At 34.1% G+C, this 27401-nt stretch overlaps 33 non-coding genes across 33 annotated transcripts; all 33 read right to left on the reverse strand.

Annotated features, from left to right (window-relative positions):
* Nucleotides 1–1461: 1461 nt before the first annotated feature.
* Nucleotides 1462–1534, reverse strand: TRNAR-UCG (transfer RNA arginine (anticodon UCG)). The gene has a single exon. It is a non-coding gene; the product is annotated as a tRNA-Arg (tRNA).
* A 1752-nt stretch (nt 1535–3286) lies between these two features.
* On the reverse strand, nt 3287–3359 carry TRNAR-UCG (transfer RNA arginine (anticodon UCG)). Its single transcript has one exon. It is a non-coding gene; the product is annotated as a tRNA-Arg (tRNA).
* A 535-nt stretch (nt 3360–3894) lies between these two features.
* Nucleotides 3895–3967, reverse strand: TRNAR-UCG (transfer RNA arginine (anticodon UCG)). Its single transcript has one exon. It is a non-coding gene; the product is annotated as a tRNA-Arg (tRNA).
* A 1144-nt stretch (nt 3968–5111) lies between these two features.
* TRNAQ-UUG (transfer RNA glutamine (anticodon UUG)) lies at nt 5112–5184 on the reverse strand. The gene has a single exon. It is a non-coding gene; the product is annotated as a tRNA-Gln (tRNA).
* Nucleotides 5185–6937: 1753 nt separating this feature from the next.
* TRNAR-UCG (transfer RNA arginine (anticodon UCG)) lies at nt 6938–7010 on the reverse strand. The gene has a single exon. It is a non-coding gene; the product is annotated as a tRNA-Arg (tRNA).
* A 532-nt stretch (nt 7011–7542) lies between these two features.
* On the reverse strand, nt 7543–7615 carry TRNAR-UCG (transfer RNA arginine (anticodon UCG)). The gene has a single exon. It is a non-coding gene; the product is annotated as a tRNA-Arg (tRNA).
* Nucleotides 7616–8150: 535 nt separating this feature from the next.
* Nucleotides 8151–8223, reverse strand: TRNAR-UCG (transfer RNA arginine (anticodon UCG)). The gene has a single exon. It is a non-coding gene; the product is annotated as a tRNA-Arg (tRNA).
* A 1751-nt stretch (nt 8224–9974) lies between these two features.
* On the reverse strand, nt 9975–10047 carry TRNAR-UCG (transfer RNA arginine (anticodon UCG)). Its single transcript has one exon. It is a non-coding gene; the product is annotated as a tRNA-Arg (tRNA).
* Nucleotides 10048–10582: 535 nt separating this feature from the next.
* TRNAR-UCG (transfer RNA arginine (anticodon UCG)) lies at nt 10583–10655 on the reverse strand. The gene has a single exon. It is a non-coding gene; the product is annotated as a tRNA-Arg (tRNA).
* Nucleotides 10656–11190: 535 nt separating this feature from the next.
* TRNAR-UCG (transfer RNA arginine (anticodon UCG)) lies at nt 11191–11263 on the reverse strand. The gene has a single exon. It is a non-coding gene; the product is annotated as a tRNA-Arg (tRNA).
* Nucleotides 11264–11798: 535 nt separating this feature from the next.
* Nucleotides 11799–11871, reverse strand: TRNAR-UCG (transfer RNA arginine (anticodon UCG)). The gene has a single exon. It is a non-coding gene; the product is annotated as a tRNA-Arg (tRNA).
* Nucleotides 11872–12406: 535 nt separating this feature from the next.
* On the reverse strand, nt 12407–12479 carry TRNAR-UCG (transfer RNA arginine (anticodon UCG)). Its single transcript has one exon. It is a non-coding gene; the product is annotated as a tRNA-Arg (tRNA).
* Nucleotides 12480–13014: 535 nt separating this feature from the next.
* TRNAR-UCG (transfer RNA arginine (anticodon UCG)) lies at nt 13015–13087 on the reverse strand. Its single transcript has one exon. It is a non-coding gene; the product is annotated as a tRNA-Arg (tRNA).
* Nucleotides 13088–13622: 535 nt separating this feature from the next.
* On the reverse strand, nt 13623–13695 carry TRNAR-UCG (transfer RNA arginine (anticodon UCG)). Its single transcript has one exon. It is a non-coding gene; the product is annotated as a tRNA-Arg (tRNA).
* Nucleotides 13696–14230: 535 nt separating this feature from the next.
* Nucleotides 14231–14303, reverse strand: TRNAR-UCG (transfer RNA arginine (anticodon UCG)). Its single transcript has one exon. It is a non-coding gene; the product is annotated as a tRNA-Arg (tRNA).
* Nucleotides 14304–14838: 535 nt separating this feature from the next.
* Nucleotides 14839–14911, reverse strand: TRNAR-UCG (transfer RNA arginine (anticodon UCG)). Its single transcript has one exon. It is a non-coding gene; the product is annotated as a tRNA-Arg (tRNA).
* Nucleotides 14912–15446: 535 nt separating this feature from the next.
* On the reverse strand, nt 15447–15519 carry TRNAR-UCG (transfer RNA arginine (anticodon UCG)). Its single transcript has one exon. It is a non-coding gene; the product is annotated as a tRNA-Arg (tRNA).
* Nucleotides 15520–16054: 535 nt separating this feature from the next.
* TRNAR-UCG (transfer RNA arginine (anticodon UCG)) lies at nt 16055–16127 on the reverse strand. The gene has a single exon. It is a non-coding gene; the product is annotated as a tRNA-Arg (tRNA).
* Nucleotides 16128–16663: 536 nt separating this feature from the next.
* Nucleotides 16664–16736, reverse strand: TRNAR-UCG (transfer RNA arginine (anticodon UCG)). The gene has a single exon. It is a non-coding gene; the product is annotated as a tRNA-Arg (tRNA).
* Nucleotides 16737–17271: 535 nt separating this feature from the next.
* Nucleotides 17272–17344, reverse strand: TRNAP-UGG (transfer RNA proline (anticodon UGG)). Its single transcript has one exon. It is a non-coding gene; the product is annotated as a tRNA-Pro (tRNA).
* A 535-nt stretch (nt 17345–17879) lies between these two features.
* TRNAR-UCG (transfer RNA arginine (anticodon UCG)) lies at nt 17880–17952 on the reverse strand. Its single transcript has one exon. It is a non-coding gene; the product is annotated as a tRNA-Arg (tRNA).
* Nucleotides 17953–18486: 534 nt separating this feature from the next.
* On the reverse strand, nt 18487–18559 carry TRNAR-UCG (transfer RNA arginine (anticodon UCG)). The gene has a single exon. It is a non-coding gene; the product is annotated as a tRNA-Arg (tRNA).
* Nucleotides 18560–19094: 535 nt separating this feature from the next.
* Nucleotides 19095–19167, reverse strand: TRNAP-UGG (transfer RNA proline (anticodon UGG)). The gene has a single exon. It is a non-coding gene; the product is annotated as a tRNA-Pro (tRNA).
* Nucleotides 19168–19702: 535 nt separating this feature from the next.
* On the reverse strand, nt 19703–19775 carry TRNAR-UCG (transfer RNA arginine (anticodon UCG)). Its single transcript has one exon. It is a non-coding gene; the product is annotated as a tRNA-Arg (tRNA).
* Nucleotides 19776–20311: 536 nt separating this feature from the next.
* Nucleotides 20312–20384, reverse strand: TRNAR-UCG (transfer RNA arginine (anticodon UCG)). Its single transcript has one exon. It is a non-coding gene; the product is annotated as a tRNA-Arg (tRNA).
* Nucleotides 20385–20919: 535 nt separating this feature from the next.
* On the reverse strand, nt 20920–20992 carry TRNAR-UCG (transfer RNA arginine (anticodon UCG)). The gene has a single exon. It is a non-coding gene; the product is annotated as a tRNA-Arg (tRNA).
* Nucleotides 20993–21527: 535 nt separating this feature from the next.
* On the reverse strand, nt 21528–21600 carry TRNAR-UCG (transfer RNA arginine (anticodon UCG)). The gene has a single exon. It is a non-coding gene; the product is annotated as a tRNA-Arg (tRNA).
* A 535-nt stretch (nt 21601–22135) lies between these two features.
* On the reverse strand, nt 22136–22208 carry TRNAR-UCG (transfer RNA arginine (anticodon UCG)). Its single transcript has one exon. It is a non-coding gene; the product is annotated as a tRNA-Arg (tRNA).
* Nucleotides 22209–22743: 535 nt separating this feature from the next.
* On the reverse strand, nt 22744–22816 carry TRNAR-UCG (transfer RNA arginine (anticodon UCG)). Its single transcript has one exon. It is a non-coding gene; the product is annotated as a tRNA-Arg (tRNA).
* Nucleotides 22817–23351: 535 nt separating this feature from the next.
* Nucleotides 23352–23424, reverse strand: TRNAR-UCG (transfer RNA arginine (anticodon UCG)). Its single transcript has one exon. It is a non-coding gene; the product is annotated as a tRNA-Arg (tRNA).
* Nucleotides 23425–23959: 535 nt separating this feature from the next.
* TRNAR-UCG (transfer RNA arginine (anticodon UCG)) lies at nt 23960–24032 on the reverse strand. Its single transcript has one exon. It is a non-coding gene; the product is annotated as a tRNA-Arg (tRNA).
* Nucleotides 24033–25175: 1143 nt separating this feature from the next.
* TRNAR-UCG (transfer RNA arginine (anticodon UCG)) lies at nt 25176–25248 on the reverse strand. Its single transcript has one exon. It is a non-coding gene; the product is annotated as a tRNA-Arg (tRNA).
* Nucleotides 25249–26392: 1144 nt separating this feature from the next.
* On the reverse strand, nt 26393–26465 carry TRNAR-UCG (transfer RNA arginine (anticodon UCG)). Its single transcript has one exon. It is a non-coding gene; the product is annotated as a tRNA-Arg (tRNA).
* Nucleotides 26466–27401: the final 936 nt, after the last annotated feature.

Consider the following 27401-nt stretch of genomic DNA (forward strand, 5'->3'; position numbering starts at 1 on the left):
ACATGTTCTATCTTTTTAACGGCACGGGCACCTTCCCGTGAGAAAACGGGAAGGTACCCGTGGCTAACAGAAGTCTATGGGCCCGCTATTTCGGGTCGTAATTACGACCCGTGATAACGGGTGTTTTTATGGTCGTGTGCATGAGGCCCCGTAATGACGGGTGGCTACATGTGTGCACCCGTCATTACGGCAGCGTTGCTAGGCGACGTCAGTAAGGGTATGTGCACACACACTAATTACGTCAGTAATTGACGGACGTATTTCGGCCGCAAGTACCGGACCGAACACCCTGCAGGGAGCCGGGCTCCTAGCATCATATTTATATACGATGCTAGGAGTCCCTGCCTCTCCGTGGAACTACTGTCCCGTACTGAAAACATGATTACAGTACGGGACAGTTGTCCTGCAGAGAGGCAGGGACTCCTAGCATCGTACATAAGTATGATGCTAGGAGCCCGGCTCCCTGCACTGTGTTCGGTCCGGTACTTGCGGCCGAAATACGTCCGTCATTTACGGACGTAATTAGTGTGTGTGCACATACACTAAATAGTCACTGTTCAGGGTGCTGAAAGAGTTAACTGATCGGCAGTAACTGTTTCAGTACCCTGGACAGTGACTACCGATCACAGTACCTGTAAAAAAAAAGACGTTCATACTTACCGAGAACTTTCTGCTTCCTCCAGTCCGGTCTCCTGGCCGTTGCCTTGGTGACGCGTCCCTCTCGACATCCGGCCCGACATTCCTTGATGACGATGCAGCCTTGTGAGCGCTGCAGCCAATCACAGGCTGCCGCGGCCTCTGCAGCCAATCACAGGCTGCAGAGGCCTCTGCAGCCAATCACAGGCTGCCGCGTCAGAAAAGGTCGGACTGGAGGAAGAAGAGGGACTCGTCAACAAGACAACGACCGGGTATGTATGAAATGCTTTTTATTTTATTTTTAATCAGCAGCCTCTTTTCTCTATCAGTGATTGATAGAGATAAGTGGCTGCCGATTTGTATAATGTTTTTGACCGGGTTCGGTCAAAACGGGTTCGGCCGAACCCGGTGAAGTTCGGATTCGCTGCGAACCGAACTTTACCGGAAGTTCGGACCGAAACCGGGTTCGGTTGTCCCGGTTCGCTCATCTCTAGTTGTGGTATTTAAATATAGGAGTGAAAAAGTTTTGTTTTTTTTTTAGATATTTACGGGTATTTAGTAAAAATGACCGAGTGCCCAGATTTAAGAATAAATATTTTCACAATATTGTGTGTTATGGTCTATAAACATAGGCATGGATTAAAATATCACTTCTGGTAACTGCTGACTAGCCATATAAAAATATTCACTATCAATCATGTAGAAATATAGCCTATAACGACACCAAGTATGTCATCAAATTAAGAAAGCATCTAAAACTTAGCTGTTGCAACCAGGAACGGACTCAAATGCTTAGAAGGTCATCTGAAGAGCACTTAAAAGCTGCGACCATGAAGGGACTCGAACTCTCAATCTTCTGATCCGAAGTCAGACGCCTTATCCATTAGGCCACACGGTCTCACATGTTCCTAATTTTTGGAAAATGTTGAGTTCCTGGAGCCTAGCAGAAAAAGATTTATTTTATACATTTTTAGGTATTTTGTAAAAATGACCGAGTGCCCAAATGTATAAAAAAGCATTTTCTTAATATTGTGTATTACAGTACTTAAATATAGGTATGGATTCAAATCTCACTTCTGATAACATTTTCTCAATATTATGTGTTGTGGTATTTAAATATAGGAGTGAAAAAGTTTTTTGTTTTTTTAGGTATTTACGGGTATTTAGTAAAAATGACCGAGTGCCCAGATTTAAGAATAAATATTTTCACAATATTGTGTGTTATGGTCTATAAATATAGGCATGGATTAAAATCTCACTTCTGGTAACTGCTGACTAGCCATATAAAAATATTCACTATCAATCATGTAGAAATATAGCCTATAACGACACCAAGTATGTCATCAAATTAAGAAAGCATCTAAAACTTAGCTGTTGCAACCAGGAAAGGACTCAAATGCTTAGAAGGTCATCTGAAGAGCACTTAAAAGCTGCAACCATGAAGGGACTCGAACACTCAATCTTCTGATCTGAAGTCAGACGCCTTATCCATTAGGCCACACGGTCTCACATGTTCGCAATTTTTGGAAAATGTTGAGTTCCTGGAGCCTAGCAGAAAAAGATTTTTTTTATAAATTTTTAGGTATTTTGTAAAAATGACCGAGTGCCCAAATTTATAAAAAAAAGATTTTCTTTATATTGTGTATTACAGTACTTAAATATAGGTATGGATTCAAATCTCACTTCTGATAACATTTTCTCAATATTGTGTGTTGTGGTATTTAAATATAGGAGTGAAAAAGTTTTTTGTTTTTTTAGATATTTACGGGTATTTAGTAAAAATGACCGAGGGCCCAGATTTAAGAATAAATATTTTCACAATATTGTGGGTTATGGTCTATAAACATAGGCATGGATTAAAATCTCACTTCTGGTAACTGCTGACTAGCCATATAAAAATATTCACTATCAATCATGTAAAAATCTAGCCTATAACGACACCAAGTATGTCATCAAATTAAGAAAGCATCTGAACCTTAGCTGTTGCAACCAGGAAAGGACTCAAATGCTTAGAAGGTCATCTGAAGAGCACTTAAAAGCTGCGACCATGAAGGGACTCAAAACCCTCAATCTTCAGATCCGAAGTCAGACGCCTTATCCATTAGGCCACACGGTCTCACATGTCCCTAATTTTTGGAAAATTTTGAGTTCCTGGAGCCTAGCAGAAAAAGATTTTTTTTATACATTTTTAGGTATTTTGTAAAAATGACGAGTGCCCAAATTTATAAAAAAACATTTTCTTAATATTGTGTATTACAGTACTTAAATATAGGTATGGATTCAAATCTCACTTCTGATAACATTTTCTCAATATTGTGTGTTGTGGTATTTAAATATAGGAGTGAAAAAGTTTTTTGTTTTTTTAGATATTTACGGGTATTTAGTAAAAATGACCGAGTGCCCAGATTTAAGAATAAATATTTTCACAATATTGTGTGTTATGGTCTATAAATATAGGCATGGATTAAAATCTCACTTCTGGTAACTGCTGACTAGCCATATAAAAATATTCACTATCAATCATGTAAAAATCTAGCCTATAACGACACCAAGTATGTCATCAAATTAAGAAAGCATCTGAACCTTAGCTGTTGCAACCAGGAAAGGACTCAAATGCTTAGAAGGTCATCTGAAGAGCACTTAAAAGCTGCGACCATGAAGGGACTCGAACTCTCAATCTTCTGATCCGAAGTCAGACGCCTTATCCATTAGGCCACACGGTCTCACATGTTCTTAATTTTTGGAAAATTTTGAGTTCCTGGAGCCTAGCAGAAAAAGATTTATTTTATACATTTTTAGGTATTTTGTAAAAATGACCGAGTGTCCAAATTTATAAAAAAACATTTTCTTAATATTGTGTATTACAGTACTTAAATATAGGTATGGATTCAAATCTCACTTCTGATAACATTTTCTCAATATTGTGTGTTGTGGTATTTAAATATAGGAGTGAAAAAGTTTTTTGTTTTTTTAGATATTTACGGGTATTTAGTAAAAATGACCGAGTGCCCAGATTTAAGAATAAATATTTTCACAATATTGTGTGTTATGGTCTATAAATATAGGCATGGATTAAAATCTCACTTCTGGTAACTGCTGACTAGCCATATAAAAAGATTCACTATCAATCATGTAGAAATATAGCCTATAACGACACCAAGTATGTCATCAAATTAAGAAAGCATCTGAACCTTAGCAGTTGCAACCAGGAAAGGACTCAAATGCTTAGAAGGTCATCTGAAGAGCACTTAAAAGCTGCGACCATGAAGGGACTCGAACTCTCAATCTTCTGATCCGAAGTCAGACGCCTTATCCATTAGGCCACACAGTCTCTCATGTTCCTAATTTTTGGAAAATTTTGAGTTCCTGGAGCCTAGCAGAAAAAGATTTATTTTATACATTTTTAGGTATTTTGTAAAAATGACCGAGTGCCCAAATGTATAAAAAAGCATTTTCTTAATATTGTGTATTACAGTACTTAAATATAGGTATGGATTCAAATCTCACTTCTGATAACATTTTCTCAATATTATGTGTTGTGGTATTTAAATATAGGAGTGAAAAAGTTTTGTTTTTTTTTTAGATATTTACGGGTATTTAGTAAAAATGACCGAGTGCCCAGATTTAAGAATAAATATTTTCACAATATTGTGTGTTATGGTCTATAAACATAGGCATGGATTAAAATATCACTTCTGGTAACTGCTGACTAGCCATATAAAAATATTCACTATCAATCATGTAGAAATATAGCCTATAACGACACCAAGTATGTCATCAAATTAAGAAAGCATCTGAACCTTAGCTGTTGCAACCAGGAAAGGACTAAAATGCTTAGAAGGTCATCTGAAGAGCACTTAAAAGCTGCGACCATGAAGGGACTCGAACCCTCAATCTTCTGATCCCAAGTCAGACGACTTATCCTTTAGGCCACACAGTCTCACATGTTCCTACTTTTTGGAAAATGTTGAGTTCCTGGAGCCTAGCAGAAAAAGATTTATTTTATACATTTTTAGGTATTTTGTAAAAATGACCGAGTGCCCAAATGTATAAAAAAGCATTTTTTTAATATTGTGTATTACAGTCCTGTAATATAGGTATGGATTCAAATCTCACTTCTGATAACATTTTCTCAATATTGTGTGTTGTGGTATTTAAATATAGGAGTGAAAAAGTTTTTTTTTTTTTTAGATATTTACGGGTATTTAGTAAAAATGACCGAGTGCCCAGATTTAAGAATAAATATTTTCACAATATTGTGTGTTATGGTCTATAAATATAGGCATGGATTAAAATCTCACTTCTGGTAACTGCTGACTAGCCATATAAAAATATTCACTATCAATCATGTAGAAATATAGCCTATAACGACACCAAGTATGTCATCAAATTAAGAAAGCATCTGAACCTTAGCTGGTGCAACCAGGAAAGGACTCAAATGCTTAGAAGGTCATCTGAAGAGCACTTAAAAGCTGCAACCATGAAGGGACTCGAACCCTCAATCTTCTGATCCAAAGTCAGACGCCTTATCCATTAGGCCACACGGTCTCACATGTCCCTAATTTTTTGAAAATGTTGAGTTCCTGGAGCCTAACAGAAAAAGGTTTTTTTTATAGATTTTTAGGTGTTTTGTAAAAATGACCGAGTGCCCAAATTTATAAAAAAACATTTTCTTAATATTGTGTATTACAGTACTTAAATGTAGGTATGGATTCAAATCTCACTTCTGATAACATTTTCTCAATATTATGTGTTGTGGTATTTAAATATAGGAGTGAAAAAGTTTTTTGTTTTTTTTTAGGTATTTACGGGTATTTAGTAAAAATGACCGAGTGCCCAGATTTAAGAATAAATATTTTCACAATATTGTGTGTTATGGTCTATAAATATAGGCATGGATTAAAATCTCACTTCTGGTAACTGCTGACTAGCCATATAAAAATATTCACTATCAATCATGTAGAAATATAGCCTATAACGACACCAAGTATGTCATCAAATTAAGAAAGCATCTGAACCTTAGCTGTTGCAACCAGGAAAGGACTAAAATGCTTAGAAGGTCATCTGAAGAGCACTTAAAAGCTGCGACCATGAAGGGACTCGAACCCTCAATCTTCTGATCCCAAGTCAGACGACTTATCCTTTAGGCCACACGGTCTCACATGTTCCTACTTTTTGGAAAATTTTGAGTTCCTGGAGCCTAGCAGAAAAAGTTTTTTTTTATACATTTTTAGGTGTTTTGTAAAAATGACCGAGTGCCCAAATTTATAAAAAAACATTTTCTTAATATTGTGTATTACAGTACTTAAATGTAGGTATGGATTCAAATCTCACTTCTGATAACATTTTCTCAATATTGTGTGTTGTGGTATTTAAATATAGGAGTGAAAAAGTTTTGTTATTTTTTAGATATTTACGGGTATTTAGTAAAAATGACCGAGTGCCCAGATTTAAGAATAAATATTTTCACAATATTGTGTGTTATGGTCTATAAATATAGGCATGGATTAAAATCTCACTTCTGGTAACTGCTGACTAGCCATATAAAAATATTCACTATCAATCATGTAGAAACATAGCCTATAACGACACCAAGTATGTCATCAAATTAAGAAAGCATCTGAACCTTAGCTGGTGCAACCAGGAAAGGACTCAAATGCTTAGAAGGTCATCTGAAGAGCACTTAAAAGCTGCAACCATGAAGGGACTCGAACACTCAAACTTCTGATCCGAAGTCAGACGCCTTATCCATTAGGCCACACGGTCTCACATGTCCCTAATTTTTTGAAAATGTTGAGTTCCTGGAGCCTAACAGAAAAAGGTTTTTTTTATACATTTTTAGGTGTTTTGTAAAAATGACCGAGTGCCCAAATTTATAAAAAAACATTTTCTTAATATTGTGTATTACAGTACTTAAATGTAGGTATGGATTCAAATCTCACTTCTGATAACATTTTCTCAATATTATGTGTTGTGGTATTTAAATATAGGAGTGAAAAAGTTTTTTGTTTTTTTAGGTATTTACGGGTATTTAGTAAAAATGACCGAGTGCCCAGATTTAAGAATAAATATTTTCACAATATTGTGTGTTATGGTCTATAAATATAGGCATGGATTAAAATCTCACTTCTGGTAACTGCTGACTAGCCATATAAAAATATTCACTATCAATCATGTAGAAATATAGCCTATAACGACACCAAGTATGTCATCAAATTAAGAAAGCATCTGAACCTTAGCTGGTGCAACCAGGAAAGGACTCAAATGCTTAGAAGGTCATCTGAAGAGCACTTAAAAGCTGCAACCATGAAGGGACTCGAACCCTCCATCTTCTGATCCGAAGTCAGACGCCTTATCCATTAGGCCACACGGTCTCACTTGTCCCTAATTTTTGGAAAATGTTGAGTTCCTGGAGCCTAACAGAAAAAGTTTTTTTTTATACATTTTTAGGTGTTTTGTAAAAATGACCGAGTGCCCAAATTTATAAAAAAACATTTTCTTAATATTGTGTATTACAGTACTTAAATGTAGGTATGGATTCAAATCTCACTTCTGATAACATTTTCTCAATATTGTGTGTTGTGGTATTTAAATATAGGAGTGAAAAAGTTTGTTTTTTTTTTAGATATTTACGGGTATTTAGTAAAAATGACCGAGTGCCCAGATTTAAGAATAAATATTTTCACAATATTGTGTGTTATGGTCTATAAATATAGGCATGGATTAAAATCTCACTTCTGGTAACTGCTGACTAGCCATATAAAAATATTCACTATCAATCATGTAGAAATATAGCCTATAACGACACCAAGTATGTCAAATTAAGAAAGCATCTGAACCTTAGCTGTTGCAACCAGGAAAGGACTCAAATGCTTAGAAGGTCATCTGAAGAGCACTTAAAATCTGCGACCATGAAGGGACTCGAACCCTCAATCTTCTGATTCGAAGTCAGACGCCTTATCCATTAGGCCACACGGTCTCACATGCTCCTAATTTTTGGAAAATGTTGAGTTCCTGGAGCCTAGCAGAAAAAGATTTATTTTATACATTTTTAGGTATTTTGTAAAAATGACCGAGTGCCCAAATGTATAAAAAAGCATTTTCTTAATATTGTGTATTACAGTCCTTTAATATAGGTATGGATTCAAATCTCACTTCTGTTAACATTTTCTCAATATTGTGTGTTGTGGTATTTAAATATAGGAGTGAAAAAGTTTTTTGTTTTTTTAGATATTTACGGGAATTTAGTAAAAATGACCGAGTGCCCAGATTTAAGAATAAATATTTTCACAATATTGTGTGTTATGGTCTATAAATATAGGCATGGATTAAAATCTCACTTCTGGTAACTGCTGACTAGCCATATAAAAATATTCACTATCAATCATGTAAAAATCTAGCCTATAACGACACCAAGTATGTCATCAAATTAAGAAAGCATCTGAACCTTAGCTGTTGCAACCAGGAAAGGACTCAAATGCTTAGAAGGTCATCTGAAGAGCACTTAAAATCTGCGACCATGAAGGGACTCGAACCCTCAATCTTCTGATTCGAAGTCAGACGCCTTATCCATTAGGCCACACGGTCTCACATGCTCCTAATTTTTGGAAAATGTTGAGTTCCTGGAGCCTAGCAGAAAAAGATTTATTTTATACATTTTTAGGTATTTTGTAAAAATGACCGAGTGCCCAAATGTATAAAAAAGCATTTTCTTAATATTGTGTATTACAGTCCTTTAATATAGGTATGGATTCAAATCTCACTTCTGTTAACATTTTCTCAATATTGTGTGTTGTGGTATTTAAATATAGGAGTGAAAAAGTTTTTTGTTTTTTTAGATATTTACGGGTATTTAGTAAAAATGACCGAGTGCCCAGATTTAAGAATAAATATTTTCACAATATTGTGTGTTATGGTCTATAAATATAGGCATGGATTAAAATCTCACTTCTGGTAACTGCTGACTAGCCATATAAAAATATTCACTATCAATCATGTAAAAATCTAGCCTATAACGACACCAAGTAGGTCATCAAATTAAGAAAGCATCTGAACCTTAGCTGTTGCAACCAGGAAAGGACTCAAATGCTTAGAAGGTCATCTGAAGAGCACTTAAAAGCTGCGACCATGAAGGGACTCGAACCCTCAATCTTCTGATCCCAAGTCAGACGACTTATCCTTTAGGCCACACGGTCTCACATGTTCCTAATTTTTGGAAAATGTTGAGTTCCTGGAGCCTAGCAGAAAAAGATTTATTTTATACATTTTTAGGTATTTTGTAAAAATGACCGAGTGCCCAAATTTATAAAAAAACATTTTCTTAATATTGTGTATTACAGTACTTAAATGTAGGTATGGATTCAAATCTCACTTCTGATAACATTTTCTCAATATTGTGTGTTGTGGTATTTAAATATAGGAGTGAAAAAGTTTTGTTATTTTTTAGATATTTACGGGTATTTAGTAAAAATGACCGAGTGCCCAGATTTAAGAATAAATATTTTCACAATATTGTGTGTTATGGTCTATAAATATAGGCATGGATTAAAATCTCACTTCTGGTAACTGCTGACTAGCCATATAAAAATATTCACTATCAATCATGTAGAAACATAGCCTATAACGACACCAAGTATGTCATCAAATTAAGAAAGCATCTGAACCTTAGCTGGTGCAACCAGGAAAGGACTCAAATGCTTAGAAGGTCATCTGAAGAGCACTTAAAAGCTGCAACCATGAAGGGACTCGAACACTCAAACTTCTGATCCGAAGTCAGACGCCTTATCCATTAGGCCACACGGTCTCACTTGTCCCTAATTTTTGGAAAATGTTGAGTTCCTGGAGCCTAACAGAAAAAGTTTTTTTTTATACATTTTTAGGTGTTTTGTAAAAATGACCGAGTGCCCAAATTTATAAAAAAACATTTTCTTAATATTGTGTATTACAGTACTTAAATGTAGGTATGGATTCAAATCTCACTTCTGATAACATTTTCTCAATATTGTGTGTTGTGGTATTTAAATATAGGAGTGAAAAAGTTTTTTTTTTTTTTAGATATTTACGGGTATTTAGTAAAAATGACCGAGTGCCCAGATTTAAGAATAAATATTTTCACAATATTGTGTGTTATGGTCTATAAATATAGGCATGGATTAAAATCTCACTTCTGGTAACTGCTGACTAGCCATATAAAAATATTCACTATCAATCATGTAGAAATATAGCCTATAACGACACCAAGTATGTCATCAAATTAAGAAAGCATCTGAACCTTAGCTGTTGCAACCAGGAAAGGACTCAAATGCTTAGAAGGTCATCTGAAGAGCACTTAAAATCTGCGACCATGAAGGGACTCGAACCCTCAATCTTCTGATTCGAAGTCAGACGCCTTATCCATTAGGCCACACGGTCTCACATGCTCCTAATTTTTGGAAAATGTTGAGTTCCTGGAGCCTAGCAGAAAAAGATTTATTTTATACATTTTTAGGTATTTTGTAAAAATGACCGAGTGCCCAAATGTATAAAAAAGCATTTTCTTAATATTGTGTATTACAGTCCTTTAATATAGGTATGGATTCAAATCTCACTTCTGTTAACATTTTCTCAATATTGTGTGTTGTGGTATTTAAATATAGGAGTGAAAAAGTTTTTTGTTTTTTTAGATATTTACGGGTATTTAGTAAAAATGACCGAGTGCCCAGATTTAAGAATAAATATTTTCACAATATTGTGTGTTATGGTCTATAAATATAGGCATGGATTAAAATCTCACTTCTGGTAACTGCTGACTAGCCATATAAAAATATTCACTATCAATCATGTAAAAATCTAGCCTATAACGACACCAAGTATGTCATCAAATTAAGAAAGCATCTGAACCTTAGCTGTTGCAACCAGGAAAGGACTCAAATGCTTAGAAGGTCATCTGAAGAGCACTTAAAAGCTGCGACCATGAAGGGACTCGAACTCTCAATCTTCTGATCCGAAGTCAGACGCCTTATCCATTAGGCCACACGGTCTCACATGTTCCTAATTTTTGGAAAATGTTGAGTTCCTGGAGCCTAGCAGAAAAAGATTTATTTTATACATTTTTAGGTATTTTGTAAAAATGACCGAGTGCCCAAATGTATAAAAAAGCATTTTCTTAATATTGTGTATTACAGTCCTTTAATATAGGTATGGATTCAAATCTCACTTCTGTTAACATTTTCTCAATATTGTGTGTTGTGGTATTTAAATATAGGAGTGAAAAAGTTTTTTGTTTTTTTAGATATTTACGGGTATTTAGTAAAAATGACCGAGTGCCCAGATTTAAGAATAAATATTTTCACAATATTGTGTGTTATGGTCTATAAATATAGGCATGGATTAAAATCTCACTTCTGGTAACTGCTGACTAGCCATATAAAAATATTCACTATCAATCATGTAAAAATCTAGCCTATAACGACACCAAGTAGGTCATCAAATTAAGAAAGCATCTGAACCTTAGCTGTTGCAACCAGGAAAGGACTCAAATGCTTAGAAGGTCATCTGAAGAGCACTTAAAAGCTGCGACCATGAAGGGACTCGAACTCTCAATCTTCTGATCCGAAGTCAGACGCCTTATCCATTAGGCCACACGGTCTCACATGTTCCTAATTTTTGGAAAATGTTGAGTTCCTGGAGCCTAACATAAAAAGGTTTTTTTTATACATTTTTAGGTGTTTTGTAAAAATGACCGAGTGCCCAAATTTATAAAAAAACATTTTCTTAATATTGTGTATTACAGTACTTAAATGTAGGTATGGATTCAAATCTCACTTCTGATAACATTTTCTCAATATTGTGTGTTGTGGTATTTAAATATAGGAGTGAAAAAGTTTTTTGTTTTTTTAGGCATTTACGGGTATTTAGTAAAAATGACCGAGTGCCCAGATTTAAGAATAAATATTTTTACAATATTGTGTGTTATGGTCTATAAATATAGGCATGGATTAAAATCTCACTTCTGGTAACTGCTGACTAGCCATATAAAAATATTCACTATCAATCATGTAGAAATATAGCCTATAACGACACTAAGTATGTCATCAAATTAAGAAAGCATCTGAACCTTAGCTGGTGCAACCAGGAAAGGACTCAAATGCTTAGAAGGTCATCTGAAGAGCACTTAAAAGCTGCGACCGTGAAGGGACTCGAACCCTCAATCTTCTGATCCGAAGTCAGACGCCTTATCCATTAGGCCACACGGTCTCACATGTTCCTAATTTTTGGAAAATGTTGAGTTCCTGGAGCCTAGCAGAAAAAGATTTATTTTATACATTTTTAGGTATTTTGTAAAAATGACCGAGTGCCCAAATGTATAAAAAAGCATTTTCTTAATATTGTGTATTACAGTCCTTTAATATAGGTATGGATTCAAATCTCACTTCTGATAACATTTTCTCAATATTGTGTGTTGTGGTATTTAAATATAGGAGTGAAAAAGTTTTGTTTTTTTTTAGATATTTACGGGTATTTAGTAAAAATGACCGAGTGCCCAGATTTAAGAATAAATATTTTCACAATATTGTGTGTTATGGTCTATAAATATAGGCATGGATTAAAATCTCACTTCTGGTAACTGCTGACTAGCCATATAAAAATATTCACTATCAATCATGTAGAAATATAGCCTATAACGACACCAAGTATGTCATCAAATTAAGAAAGCATCTGAACCTTAGCTGTTGCAACCAGGAAAGGACTAAAATGCTTATAAGGTCATCTGAAGAGCATTTAAAAGCTGCGACCATGAAGGCACTCGAACCCTCAATCTTCTGATCCGAAATCAGACGCCTTATCCATTAGGCCACACGGTCTCACATGTTCCTAATTTTTGGAAAATGTTGAGTTCCTGGAGCCTAGCAGAAAAAGATTTATTTTATACATTTTTAGGTATTTTGTAAAAATGACCGAGTGCCCAAATGTATAAAAAAGCATTTTCTTAATATTGTGTATTACAGTCCTTTAATATAGGTATGGATTCAAATCTCACTTCTGATAACATTTTCTCAATATTGTGTGTTGTGGTATTTAAATATAGGAGTGAAAAAGTTTTGGTTTTTTTTAGATATTTACGGGTATTTAGTAAAAATGACCGAGTGCCCAGATTTAAGAATAAATATTTTCACAATATTGTGTGTTATGGTCTATAAATATAGGCATGGATTAAAATCTCACTTCTGGTAACTGCTGACTAGCCATATAAAAATATTCACTATCAATTATGTAGAAATATAGCCTATAACGACACCAAGTATGTCATCAAATTAAGAAAGCATCTGAACCTTAGCTGTTGCAACCAGGAAAGGACTAAAATGCTTATAAGGTCATCTGAAGAGCATTTAAAAGCTGCGACCATGAAGGCACTCGAACCCTCAATCTTCTGATCCGAAGTCAGACGCCTTATCCATTAGGCCACACGGTCTCACTTGTCCCTAATTTTTGGAAAATGTTGAGTTCCTGGAGCCTAACAGAAAAAGGTTTTTTTTATACATTTTTAGGTGTTTTGTAAAAATGACCGAGTGCCCAAATTTATAAAAAAACATTTTCTTAATATTGTGTATTACAGTACTTAAATGTAGGTATGGATTCAAATCTCACTTCTGATAACATTTTCTCAATATTGTGTGTTGTGGTATTTAAATATAGGAGTGAAAAAGTTTTTTGTTTTTTTAGGTATTTACGGGTATTTAGTAAAAATGACCGAGTGCCCAGATTTAAGAATAAATATTTTTACAATATTGTGTGTTATGGTCTATAAATATAGGCATGGATTCAAACCTCACTTCTGGTAACTGCTGACTAGCCATATAAAAATATTCACTATCAATCATGTAGAAATATAGCCTATAATGACACTAAGTATGTCATCAAATTAAGAAAGCATCTGAACCTTAGCTGGTGCAACCAGGAAAGGACTCAAATGCTTAGAAGGTCATCTGAAGAGCACTTAAAAGCTGCGACCATGAAGGGACTCGAACCCTCAATCTTCTGATCCGAAATCAGACGCCTTATCCATTAGGCCACACGGTCTCACATGTTCCTAATTTTTGGAAAATGTTGAGTTCCTGGAGCCTAGCAGAAAAAGATTTATTTTATACATTTTTAGGTATTTTGTAAAAATGACCGAGTGCCCAAATGTATAAAAAAGCATTTTCTTAATATTGTGTATTACAGTCCTTTAATATAGGTATGGATTCAAATCTCACTTCTGATAACATTTTCTCAATATTGTGTGTTGTGGTATTTAAATATAGGAGTGAAAAAGTTTTTGTTTTTTTTAGATATTTACGGGTATTTAGTAAAAATGACCGAGTGCCCAGATTTAAGAATAAATATTTTCACAATATTGTGTGTTATGGTCTATAAATATAGGCATGGATTAAAATCTCACTTCTGGTAACTGCTGACTAGCCATATAAAAATATTCACTATCAATCATGTAGAAATATAGCCTATAACGACACCAAGTATGTCATCAAATTAAGAAAGCATCTGAACCTTAGCTGTTGCAACCAGGAAAGGACTAAAATGCTTATAAGGTCATCTGAAGAGCATTTAAAAGCTGCGACCATGAAGGCACTCGAACCCTCAATCTTCTGATCCGAAGTCAGACGCCTTATCCATTAGGCCACACGGTCTCACTTGTCCCTAATTTTTGGAAAATGTTGAGTTCCTGGAGCCTAACAGAAAAAGGTTTTTTTTATACATTTTTAGGTGTTTTGTAAAAATGACCGAGTGCCCAAATTTATAAAAAAACATTTTCTTAATATTGTGTATTACAGTACTTAAATGTAGGTATGGATTCAAATCTCACTTCTGATAACATTTTCTCAATATTGTGTGTTGTGGTATTTAAATATAGGAGTGAAAAAGTTTTTTGTTTTTTTAGGTATTTACGGGTATTTAGTAAAAATGACCGAGTGCCCAGATTTAAGAATAAATATTTTTACAATATTGTGTGTTATTGTCTATAAATATAGGCATGGATTAAAATCTCACTTCTGGTAACTGCTGACTAGCCATATAAAAATATTCACTATCAATCATGTAGAAATATAGCCTATAACGACACTAAGTATGTCATCAAATTAAGAAAGCATCTGAACCTTAGCTGGTGCAACCAGGAAAGGACTCAAATGCTTAGAAGGTCATCTGAAGAGCACTTAAAAGCTGCGACCATGAAGGGACTCAAACCCTCAATCTTCTGATCCGAAGTCAGACGCCTTAACCATTAGGCCACACGGTCTCACATGTTCCTAATTTTTGGAAAATGTTGAGTTCCTGGAGCCTAGCAGAAAAAGATTTATTTTATACATTTTTAGGTATTTTGTAAAAATGACCGAGTGCCCAAATGTATAAAAAAGCATTTTCTTAATATTGTGTATTACAGTCCTTTAATATAGGTATGGATTCAAATCTCACTTCTGATAACATTTTCTCAATATTGTGTGTTGTGGTATTTAAATATAGGAGTGAAAAAGTTTTTTTTTTTTTTAGATATTTACGGGTATTTAGTAAAAATGACCGAGTGCCCAGATTTAAGAATAAATATTTTCACAATATTGTGTGTTATGGTCTATAAATATAGGCATGGATTAAAATCTCACTTCTGGTAACTGCTGACTAGCCATATAAAAATATTCACTATCAATCATGTAGAAATATAGCCTATAACGACACCAAGTATGTCATCAAATTAAGAAAGCATCTGAACCTTAGCTGTTGCAACAAGGAAAGGACTAAAATGCTTATAAGGTCATCTGAAGAGCATTTAAAAGCTGCGACCATGAAGGCACTCGAACCCTCAATCTTCTGATCCGAAGTCAGACGCCTTATCCATTAGGCCACACGGTCTCACTTGTCCCTAATTTTTGGAAAATGTTGAGTTCCTGGAGCCTAACAGAAAAATGTTTTTTTTATACATTTTTAGGTGTTTTGTAAAAATGACCGAGTGCCCAAATTTATAAAAAAACATTTTCTTAATATTGTGTATTACAGTACTTAAATGTAGGTATGGATTCAAATCTCACTTCTGATAACATTTTCTCAATATTGTGTGTTGTGGTATTTAAATATAGGAGTGAAAAAGTTTTTTGTTTTTTTAGGTATTTACGGGTATTTAGTAAAAATGACCGAGTGCCCAGATTTAAGAATAAATATTTTTACAATATTGTGTGTTATGGTCTATAAATATAGGCATGGATTAAAATCTCACTTCTGGTAACTGCTGACTAGCCATATAAAAATATTCACTATCAATCATGTAGAAATATAGCCTATAACGACACTAAGTATGTCATCAAATTAAGAAAGCATCTGAACCTTAGCTGGTGCAACCAGGAAAGGACTCAAATGCTTAGAAGGTCATCTGAAGAGCACTTAAAAGCTGCGACCATGAAGGGACTCAAACCCTCAATCTTCTGATCCGAAGTCAGACGCCTTAACCATTAGGCCACACGGTCTCACATGTTCCTAATTTTTGGAAAATGTTGAGTTCCTGGAGCCTAGCAGAAAAAGATTTATTTTATACATTTTTAGGTATTTTGTAAAAATGACCGAGTGCCCAAATGTATAAAAAAGCATTTTCTTAATATTGTGTATTACAGTCCTTTAATATAGGTATGGATTCAAATCTCACTTCTGATAACATTTTCTCAATATTGTGTGTTGTGGTATTTAAATATAGGAGTGAAAAAGTTTTTTGTTTTTTTTAGATATTTACGGGTATTTAGTAAAAATGACCGAGTGCCCAGATTTAAGAATAAATATTTTCACAATATTGTGTGTTATGGTCTATAAATATAGGCATGGATTAAAATCTCACTTCTGGTAACTGCTGACTAGCCATATAAAAATATTCACTATCAATCATGTAGAAATATAGCCTATAACGACACCAAGTATGTCATCAAATTAAGAAAGCATCTGAACCTTAGCTGTTGCAACCAGGAAAGGACTAAAATGCTTATAAGGTCATCTGAAGAGCACTTAAAAGCTGCGACCAAGAAGGGACTCGAACCCTCAATCTTCTGATCCGAAGTCAGACGCCTTATCCATTAGGCCACACGGTCTCTCATGTCCCTAATTTTTGGAAAATGTTGAGTTCCTGGAGCCTAGCAGAAAAAGGTTTTTTTTATACATTTTTAGGTGTTTTGTAAAAATGACCGAGTGCCCAAATTTATAAAAAAACATTTTCTTAATATTGTGTATTACAGTACTTAAATGTAGGTATGGATTCAAATCTCACTTCTGATAACATTTTCTCAATATTGTGTGTTGTGGTATTTAAATATAGGAGTGAAAAAGTTTTTTGTTTTTTTAGGTATTTACGGGTATTTAGTAAAAATGACCGAGTGCCCAGATTTAAGAATAAATATTTTCACAATATTGTGTGTTATGGTCTATAAATATAGGCATGGATTAAAATCTCACTTCTGGTAACTGCTGACTAGCCATATAAAAATATTCTCTATCAATCATGTAGAAATATAGCCTATAACGACACCAAGTATGTCATCAAATTAAGAAAGCATCTGAACCTTAGCTGTTGAAACCAGGAAAGGACTAAAATGCTTAGAAGGTCATCTGAAGAGCACTTAAAAGCTGCGACCATGAAGGGACTCGAACCCTCAATCTTCTGATCCCAAGTCAGACGCCTTATCCTTTAGGCCACACGGTCTCACATGTTCCTAATTTTTGGAAAATTTTGAGTTCCTGGAGCCTAGCAGAAAAAGTTTTTTTTTATACATTTTTAGGTGTTTTGTAAAAATGACCGAGTGCCCAAATTTATAAAAAAACATTTTCTTAATATTGTGTATTACAGTACTTAAATGTAGGTATGGATTCAAATCTCACTTCTGATAACATTTTCTCAATATTGTGTGTTGTGGTATTTAAATATAGGAGTGAAAAAGTTTTGTTTTTTTTTAGATATTTACGGGTATTTAGTAAAAATGACCGAGTGCCCAGATTTAAGAATAAATATTTTCACAATATTGTGTGTTATGGTCTATAAATATAGGCATGGATTAAAATCTCACTTCTGGTAACTGCTGACTAGCCATATAAAAATATTCACTATCAATCATGTAGAAATATAGCCTATAACGACACCAAGTATGTCATCAAATTAAGAAAGCATCTGAACCTTAGCTGTTGCAACCAGGAAAGGACTAAAATGCTTATAAGGTCATCTGAAGAGCACTTAAAAGCTGCGACCATGAAGGGACTCAAACCCTCAATCTTCTGATCCGAAGTCAGACGCCTTAACCATTAGGCCACACGGTCTCACATGTTCCTAATTTTTGGAAAATGTTGAGTTCCTGGAGCCTAGCAGAAAAAGATTTATTTTATACATTTTTAGGTATTTTGTAAAAATGACCGAGTGCCCAAATGTATAAAAAAGCATTTTCTTAATATTGTGTATTACAGTCCTTTAATATAGGTATGGATTCAAATCTCACTTCTGATAACATTTTCTCAATATTGTGTGTTGTGGTATTTAAATATAGGAGTGAAAAAGTTTGTTTTTTTTTAGATATTTACGGGTATTTAGTAAAAATGACCGAGTGCCCAGATTTAAGAATAAATATTTTCACAATATTGTGTGTTATGGTCTATAAATATAGGCATGGATTAAAATCTCACTTCTGGTAACTGCTGACTAGCCATATAAAAATATTCACTATCAATCATGTAGAAATATAGCCTATAACGACACCAAGTATGTCATCAAATTAAGAAAGCATCTGAACATTAGCTGTTGCAACCAGGAAAGGACTAAAATGCTTATAAGGTCATCTGAAGAGCACTTAAAAGCTGCGACCATGAAGGGACTCAAACCCTCAATCTTCTGATCCGAAGTCAGACGCCTTATCCATTAGGCCACACGGTCTCACATGTCCCTAATTTTTGGAAAATGTTGAGTTCCTGGAGCCTAGCAGAAAAAGGTTTTTTTTATACATTTTTAGGTGTTTTGTAAAAATGACCGAGTGCCCAAATTTATAAAAAAACATTTTCTTAATATTGTGTATTACAGTACTTAAATGTAGGTATGGATTCAAATCTCACTTCTGATAACATTTTCTCAATATTGTGTGTTGTGGTATTTAAATATAGGAGTGAAAAAGTTTTTTGTTTTTTTAGGTATTTACGGGTATTTAGTAAAAATGACCGAGTGCCCAGATTTAAGAATAAATATTTTCACAATATTGTGTGTTATGGTCTATAAATATAGGCATGGATTAAAATCTCACTTCTGGTAACTGCTGACTAGCCATATAAAAATATTCTCTATCAATCATGTAGAAATATAGCCTATAACGACACCAAGTATGTCATCAAATTAAGAAAGCATCTGAACCTTAGCTGTTGCAACCAGGAAAGGACTAAAATGCTTAGAAGGTCATCTGAAGAGCACTTAAAAGCTGCGACCATGAAGGGACTCGAACCCTCAATCTTCTGATCCCAAGTCAGACGCCTTATCCTTTAGGCCACACGGTCTCACATGTTCCTAATTTTTGGAAAATTTTGAGTTCCTGGAGCCTAGCAGAAAAAGTTTTTTTTTATACATTTTTAGGTGTTTTGTAAAAATGACCGAGTGCCCAAATTTATAAAAAAACATTTTCTTAATATTGTGTATTACAGTACTTAAATGTAGGTATGGATTCAAATCTCACTTCTGATAACATTTTCTCAATATTGTGTGTTGTGGTATTTAAATATAGGAGTGAAAAAGTTTTGTTTTTTTTTAGATATTTACGGGTATTTAGTAAAAATGACCGAGTGCCCAGATTTAAGAATAAATATTTTCACAATATTGTGTGTTATGGTCTATAAATATAGGCATGGATTAAAATCTCACTTCTGGTAACTGCTGACTAGCCATATAAAAATATTCACTATCAATCATGTAGAAATATAGCCTATAACGACACCAAGTATGTCATCAAATTAAGAAAGCATCTGAACCTTAGCTGGTGCAACCAGGAAAGGACTCAAATGCTTAGAAGGTCATCTGAAGAGCACTTAAAAGCTGCAACCATGAAGGGAGTTGAACCCTCAATCTTCTGATCCGAAGTCAGACGCCTTATCCATTAGGCCACACGGTCTCACTTGTCCCTAATTTTTGGAAAATGTTGAGTTCCTGGAGCCTAACAGAAAAAGGTTTTTTTTATACATTTTTAGGTGTTTTGTAAAAATGACCGAGTGCCCAAATTTATAAAAAAACATTTTCTTAATATTGTGTATTACAGTACTTAAATGTAGGTATGGATTCAAATCTCACTTCTGATAGCATTTTCTCAATATTGTGTGTTGTGGTATTTAAATATAGGAGTGAAAAAGTTTTGTTTTTTTTTTAGATATTTACGGGTATTTAGTAAAAATGACCGAGTGCCCAGATTTAAGAATAAATATTTTCACAATATTGTGTGTTATGGTCTATAAATATAGGCATGGATTAAAATCTCACTTCTGGTAACTGCTGACTAGCCATATAAAAATATTCACTATCAATCATGTAGAAATATAGCCTATAACGACACCAAGTATGTCATCAAATTAAGAAAGCATCTGAACCTTAGCTGGTGCAACCAGGAAAGGACTCAAATGCTTAGAAGGTCATCTGAAGAGCACTTAAAAGCTGCAACCATGAAGGGACTTGAACCCTCAATCTTCTGATCCGAAGTCAGACGCCTTATCCATTAGGCCACACGGTCTCACTTGTCCCTAATTTTTGGAAAATGTTGAGTTCCTGGAGCCTAACAGAAAAAGGTTTTTTTTATACATTTTTAGGTGTTTTGTAAAAATGACCGAGTGCCCAAATTTATAAAAAAACATTTTCTTAATATTGTGTATTACAGTACTTAAATGTAGGTATGGATTCAAATCTCACTTCTGATAACATTTTCTCAATATTGTGTGTTGTGGTATTTAAATATAGGAGTGAAAAAGTTTTGTTATTTTTTAGATATTTACGGGTATTTAGTAAAAATGACCGAGTGCCCAGATTTAAGAATAAATATTTTCACAATATTGTGTGTTATGGTCTATAAATATAGGCATGGATTAAAATCTCACTTCTGGTAACTGCTGACTAGCCATATAAAAATATTCACTATCAATCATGTAGAAATATAGCCTATAACGACACCAAGTATGTCATCAAATTAAGAAAGCATCTGAACCTTAGCTGGTGCAACCAGGAAAGGACTCAAATGCTTAGAAGGTCATCTGAAGAGCACTTAAAAGCTGCAACCATGAAGGGACTTGAACCCTCAATCTTCTGATCCGAAGTCAGACGCCTTATCCATTAGGCCACACGGTCTCACTTGTCCCTAATTTTTGGAAAATGTTGAGTTCCTGGAGCCTAACAGAAAAAGGTTTTTTTTATACATTTTTAGGTGTTTTGTAAAAATGACCGAGTGCCCAAATTTATAAAAAAACATTTTCTTAATATTGTGTATTACAGTACTTAAATGTAGGTATGGATTCAAATCTCACTTCTGATAACATTTTCTCAATATTGTGTGTTGTGGTATTTAAATATAGGAGTGAAAAAGTTTTGTTATTTTTTAGATATTTACGGGTATTTAGTAAAAATGACCGAGTGCCCAGATTTAAGAATAAATATTTTCACAATATTGTGTGTTATGGTCTATAAATATAGGCATGGATTAAAATCTCACTTCTGGTAACTGCTGACTAGCCATATAAAAATATTCACTATCAATCATGTAGAAATATAGCCTATAACGACACCAAGTATGTCATCAAATTAAGAAAGCATCTGAACCTTAGCTGGTGCAACCAGGAAAGGACTCAAATGCTTAGAAGGTCATCTGAAGAGCACTTAAAAGCTGCGACCATGAAGGGACTCGAACCCTCAATCTTCTGATCCGAAGTCAGACGCCTTATCCATTAGGCCACACGGTCTCACATGTTCCTAATTTTTGGAAAATGTTGAGTTCCTGGAGCCTAGCAGAAAAAGGTTTTTTTTATACATTTTTAGGTGTTTTGTAAAAATGACCGAGTGCCCAAATTTATAAAAAAACATTTTCTTAATATTGTGTATTACAGTACTTAAATATAGGTATGGATTCAAATCTCACTTCTGATAACATTTTCTCAATATTGTGTGTTGTGGTATTTAAATATAGGAGTGAAAAAGTTTTTTTTTTTTTTAGATATTTACGGGTATTTAGTAAATATGACCGAGTGCCCAGATTTAAGAATAAATATTTTCACAATATTGTGTGTTATGGTCTATAAATATAGGCATGGATTAAAATCTCACTTCTGGTAACTGCTGACTAGCCATATAAAAATATTCACTATCAATCATGTAGAAATATAGCCTATAACGACACCAAGTATGTCATCAAATTAAGAAAGCATCTGAACCTTAGCTGTTGCAACCAGGAAAGGACTAAAATGCTTATAAGGTCATCTGAAGAGCACTTAAAAGCTGCGACCATGAAGGCACTCGAACCCTCAATCTTCTGATCCGAAGTCAGACGCCTTATCCATTAGGCCACACGGTCTCACATGTTCCTAATTTTTGGAAAATGTTGAGTTCCTGGAGCCTAGCAGAAAAAGATTTATTTTATACATTTTTAGGTATTTTGTAAAAATGACCGAGTGCCCAAATGTATAAAAAAGCATTTTCTTAATATTGTGTATTACAGTCCTTTAATATAGGTATGGATTCAAATCTCACTTCTGATAACATTTTCTCAATATTGTGTGTTGTGGTATTTAAATATAGGAGTGAAAAAGTTTTTTTTTTTTTTAGATATTTACGGGTATTTAGTAAATATGACCGAGTGCCCAGATTTAAGAATAAATATTTTCACAATATTGTGTGTTATGGTCTATAAATATAGGCATGGATTAAAATCTCACTTCTGGTAACTGCTGACTAGCCATATAAAAATATTCACTATCAATCATGTAGAAATATAGCCTATAACGACACCAAGTATGTCATCAAATTAAGAAAGCATCTGAACCTTAGCTGTTGCAACCAGGAAAGGACTAAAATGCTTATAAGGTCATCTGAAGAGCACTTAAAAGCTGCGACCATGAAGGCACTCGAACCCTCAATCTTCTGATCCGAAGTCAGACGCCTTATCCATTAGGCCACACGGTCTCACATGTTCCTAATTTTTGGAAAATGTTGAGTTCCTGGAGCCTAGCAGAAAAAGATTTATTTTATACATTTTTAGGTATTTTGTAAAAATGACCGAGTGCCCAAATGTATAAAAAAGCATTTTCTTAATATTGTGTATTACAGTCCTTTAATATAGGTATGGATTCAAATCTCACTTCTGATAACATTTTCTCAATATTGTGTGTTGTGGTATTTAAATATAGGAGTGAAAAAGTTTTGTTATTTTTTAGATATTTACGGGTATTTAGTAAATATGACCGAGTGCCCAGATTTAAGAATAAATATTTTCACAATATTGTGTGTTATGGTCTATAAATATAGGCATGGATTAAAATCTCACTTCTGGTAACTGCTGACTAGCCATATAAAAATATTCACTATCAATCATGTAGAAATATAGCCTATAACGACACCAAGTATGTCATCAAATTAAGAAAGCATCTGAACCTTAGCTGTTGCAACCAGGAAAGGACTAAAATGCTTATAAGGTCATCTGAAGAGCACTTAAAAGCTGCGACCATGAAGGCACTTGAACCCTCAATCTTCTGATCCGAAGTCAGACGCCTTATCCATTAGGCCACACGGTCTCACTTGTCCCTAATTTTTGGAAAATGTTGAGTTCCTGGAGCCTAACAGAAAAAGGTTTTTTTTATACATTTTTAGGTGTTTTGTAAAAATGACCGAGTGCCCAAATTTATAAAAAAACATTTTCTTAATATTGTGTATTACAGTACTTAAATGTAGGTATGGATTCAAATCTCACTTCTGATAACATTTTCTCAATATTGTGTGTTGTGGTATTTAAATATAGGAGTGAAAAAGTTTTTTGTTTTTTTAGGTATTTACGGGTATTTAGTAAATATGACCGAGTGCCCAGATTTAAGAATAAATATTTTCACAATATTGTGTGTTATGGTCTATAAATATAGGCATGGATTAAAATCTCACTTCTGGTAACTGCTGACTAGCCATATAAAAATATTCACTATCAATCATGTAGAAATATAGCCTATAACGACACCAAGTATGTCATCAAATTAAGAAAGCATCTGAACCTTAGCTGTTGCAACCAGGAAAGGACTAAAATGCTTATAAGGTCATCTGAAGAGCACTTAAAAGCTGCGACCATGAAGGCACTCGAACCCTCAATCTTCTGATCCGAAGTCAGACGCCTTATCCATTAGGCCACACGGTCTCACATGTTCCTAATTTTTGGAAAATGTTGAGTTCCTGGAGCCTAGCAGAAAAAGATTTATTTTATACATTTTTAGGTATTTTGTAAAAATGACCGAGTGCCCAAATGTATAAAAAAGCATTTTCTTAATATTGTGTATTACAGTCCTTTAATATAGGTATGGATTCAAATCTCACTTCTGATAACATTTTCTCAATATTGTGTGTTGTGGTATTTAAATATAGGAGTGAAAAAGTTTTGTTATTTTTTAGATATTTACGGGTATTTAGTAAATATGACCGAGTGCCCAGATTTAAGAATAAATATTTTCACAATATTGTGTGTTATGGTCTATAAATATAGGCATGGATTAAAATCTCACTTCTGGTAACTGCTGACTAGCCATATAAAAATATTCACTATCAATCATGTAGAAATATAGCCTATAACGACACCAAGTATGTCATCAAATTAAGAAAGCATCTGAACCTTAGCTGTTGCAACCAGGAAAGGACTAAAATGCTTATAAGGTCATCTGAAGAGCACTTAAAAGCTGCGACCATGAAGGCACTTGAACCTTCAATCTTCTGATCCGAAGTCAAACGCCTTATCCATTAGGCCACACGGTCTCACATGTTCCTAATTTTTGGAAAATGTTGAGTTCCTGGAGCCTAGCAGAAAAAGTTTTTTTTTATACATTTTTAGGTGTTTTGTAAAAATGACCGAGTGCCCAAATTTATAAAAAAACATTCTCTTAATATTGTGTATTACAGTACTTAAATGTAGGTATGGATTCAAATCTCACTTCTGATAACATTTTCTCAATATTGTGTGTTGTGGTATTTAAATATAGGAGTGAAAAAGTTTTTGTTTTTTTTAGATATTTACGGGTATTTAGTAAAAATGACCGAGTGCCCAGATTTAAGAATAAATATTTTCACAATATTGTGTGTTATGGTCTATAAATATAGGCATGGATTAAAATCTCACTTCTGGTAACTGCTGACTAGCCATATAAAAATATTCACTATCAATCATGTAGAAATATAGCCTATAACGACACCAAGTATGTCATCAAATTAAGAAAGCATCTGAACCTTAGCTGGTGTAACCAGGAAAGGACTCAAATGCTTAGAAGGTCATCTGAAGAGCACTTAAAAGCTGCGACCATGAAGGGACTCGAACCCTCAATCTTCTGATTCGAAGTCAGACGCCTTATCCATTAGGCCACACGGTCTCACATGTTCCTAATTGTTGGATAATGTTGAGTTCCTGGAGCCTAGCAGAAAAAGATTTATTTTATACATTTTTAGGTATTTTGTAAAAATGACCGAGTGCCCAAATGTATAAAAAAGCATTTTCTTAATATTGTGTATTACAGTCCTTTAATATAGGTATGGATTCAAATCTCACTTCTGATAACATTTTCTCAATATTGTGTGTTGTGGTATTTAAATATAGGAGTGAAAAAGTTTTTTGTTTTTTTAGATACTTACGGGTATTTAGTAAAAATGACCGAGTGCCCAGATTTAAGAATAAATATTTTCACAATATTGTGTGCTATGGTCTATAAATATAGGCATGGATTAAAATCTCACTTCTGGTAACTAATGACTAGCCATATAAAAATATTCACTATCAATCATGTAGAAATATAGCCTATAACGACACCAAGTATGTCATCAAATTAAGAAAGCATCTGAACCTTAGCTGTTGCAACCAGGAAAGGACTCAAATGCTTAGAAGGTCATCTGAAGAGCACTTAAAAGCTGCGACCATGAAGGGACTTGAACCCTCAATCTTCTGAAGAGCAAGTCAGACGCCTTATCCATTAGGCCACACGGTCTCACATGTTCCTAATTTTTGGAAAATGTTGAGTTCCTGGAGACTAGCAGAAAAAGATTTATTTTATAAATTTTTAGGTATTTTGTAAAAATGACCGAGTGCCCAAATGTATAAAAAAGCATTTTCTTAATATTGTGTATTACAGTCCTTTAATATAGGTATGGATTCAAATCTCACTTCTGATAACATTTTCTCAATATTGTGTGTTGTGGTATTTAAATATAGGAGTGAAAAAGTTTTTGTTTTTTTTAGATATTTACGGGTATTTAGTAAATATGACCGAGTGCCCAGATTTAAGAATAAATATTTTCACAATATTGTGTGTTATGGTCTATAAATATAGGCATGGATTAAAATCTCACTTCTGGTAACTGCTGACTAGCCATATAAAAATATTCACTATCAATCATGTAGAAATATAGCCTATAACGACACCAAGTATGTCATCAAATTAAGAAAGCATCTGAACCTTAGCTGTTGCAACCAGGAAAGGACTAAAATGCTTATAAGGTCATCTGAAGAGCACTTAAAAGCTGCGACCATGAAGGCACTCGAACCCTCAATCTTCTGATCCGAAGTCAGACGCCTTATCCATTAGGCCACACGGTCTCACATGTTCCTAATTTTTGGAAAATGTTGAGTTCCTGGAGCCTAGCAGAAAAAGATTTATTTTATACATTTTTAGGTATTTTGTAAAAATGACCGAGTGCCCAAATGTATAAAAAAGCATTTTCTTAATATTGTGTATTACAGTCCTTTAATATAGGTATGGATTCAAATCTCACTTCTGATAACATTTTCTCAATATTGTGTGTTGTGGTATTTAAATATAGGAGTGAAAAAGTTTTTTTTTTTTTTAGATATTTACGGGTGTTTAGTAAAAATGACCGAGTGCCTAGATTTAAGAATAAATATTTTCACAATATTGTGTGCTATGGTCTATAAATATAGGCATGGATTAAAATCTCACTTCTGGTAACTGCTGATATTCACTATCAATCATGTAGAAATATAGCCTATAACGACACCAAGTATGTCATCAAATTAAGAAAGCATCTGAAACTTAGCTGTTGCAACCAGGAAAGGACTCCAATGCTTAGAAGGTCATCTGAAGAGCACTTAAAAGCTGCGACCATGAAGGGACTCGAACCCTCAATCTTCTGATTTGAAGTCAGACGCCTTATCCATTAGGCCACACAGTCTCACATGTTCCTAATTTTTGGAAAATGTTGAGCTCCTGGAGCCTAGCAGAAAAAGATTTATTTTATACATTTTTAGGTATTTTGTAAAAATGACCGAGTGCCCAAATGTATAAAAAACATTTTCTTAATATTGTGTATTACAGTACTTAAATGTAGGTATGGATTCAAATCTCACTTCTGATAACATTTTCTCAATATTGTGTGTTGTGGTATTTAAATATAGGAGTGAAAAAGTTTGTTTTTTTTTTAGATATTTAAGGGTATTTAGTAAAAATGACTGAGTGCCCAGATTTAAGAATAAATATTTTCACAATATTGTGTGTTATGGTCTATAAATATAGGC

Source organism: Rhinoderma darwinii, chromosome 3 (genome assembly GCF_050947455.1).
Source record: "Rhinoderma darwinii isolate aRhiDar2 chromosome 3, aRhiDar2.hap1, whole genome shotgun sequence".
NCBI classification, from domain to species: domain Eukaryota; kingdom Metazoa; phylum Chordata; class Amphibia; order Anura; family Rhinodermatidae; genus Rhinoderma; species Rhinoderma darwinii.